Genomic DNA, 1,236 nt, shown 5'->3' on the forward strand with positions numbered 1-1,236 from the left:
ACCGGAGACGCAGCTACGGTCACGTTATCATTAAGAAAATAATCATCCGTTAATGTACTCACCGAATCTTCTGTCAGCAGAAGCGGGGGAGCAGCTCAGGGAAGCCAGGAGCAGGAGGAGGAGGTGGTGGAGGAAGGAAAAAGGCAAAGGTTTCATGTCTCTTCTGGGTTATTCTCTCAAAGTGTTAAAAGGCCATTTCTCCTTTGGTTCGTCCTCCTTTCCGTTCAGAGTGGCTCCTCCGCGGCTGGAGGAGCAGAGGAGAGCCGGAAGGTGGATGGATGTAGGAGGAGAGGAGAGAGGATGCAGGGCGTTTCTACTGCTGCTGCTGCTGCTGCTGCTTCTCCTGGAGGCTCGAGCTCTAAACAGTGAATTAGCAGTTAGACATGGTACATCCGGTGTGGAGTTCCAAAATAAACGTCTGAAAATTACAGTAATCTGGAGTTTTGGAGAAATAATATGCAAAGTGGAAACTGTAAGTGGATTCAAGCTGAAAATGATGTGTATTTATATAGTACTTGTTTACAACAACAGGTAATTCGAATGTAAATTTTATAACCTTTACATTAGACAATCATAAAACAATGTTATTAATAAGAAAACGTGTAAAACATCAGTAGTTTTCAAAAATGAAGTTTCTGTTTTGTTTCCTAAATTGTTTTATTTTATTTTTGCACATGCCCTTTTAATGTGGTCCATTTTCAAAATAAAACCCCTACAGACAAACACATAAGATAGGCTAGCTTATGTGCTTTAATAGAAAACAGGAAGATTTGTAAATCTTTTTTGTAGTCTTGACTCTTGTTGCCAGCATTGTGGGTTTCTGAAATGATGAAAAGTATAAATGAAATATTAAAGATATTAACACAAGAGGACTGGTAAACAAGAGATAATAATAAAAACTAGAATTGTTGCTTTAATGCAGAGGGTACACATTTTGTACCCTCTGGGGTTCCTCCCGTCCAAAAAAGGACACACAAAGAAAATGCTATAAAATCATCATATATCAATATTTTTTTCTGCTTTTTTTGCATAAATCTCTTAAACCACTTCAGTTCTGCTCAAACCTACCAAATGTTTATTAGTTTTCAGGATTTTAACCCTTTAAATGCCAGTTTGAAGACATGTTGCCTCTTGTTTTATAAAAAAATACAACACAGAATATAAGATATTTCCCACATAATACATGATGGAGGGATGTGACATTGTTTTATATCAGAGTCTTTTATATCAAGACAT

Source organism: Seriola lalandi, unplaced genomic scaffold (assembly GCF_002814215.2).
Source record: "Seriola lalandi dorsalis isolate HSWRI2012SDOR001 ecotype SW California unplaced genomic scaffold, Sedor1 jcf7180002050375, whole genome shotgun sequence".
Taxonomy (NCBI): domain Eukaryota; kingdom Metazoa; phylum Chordata; class Actinopteri; order Carangiformes; family Carangidae; genus Seriola; species Seriola lalandi.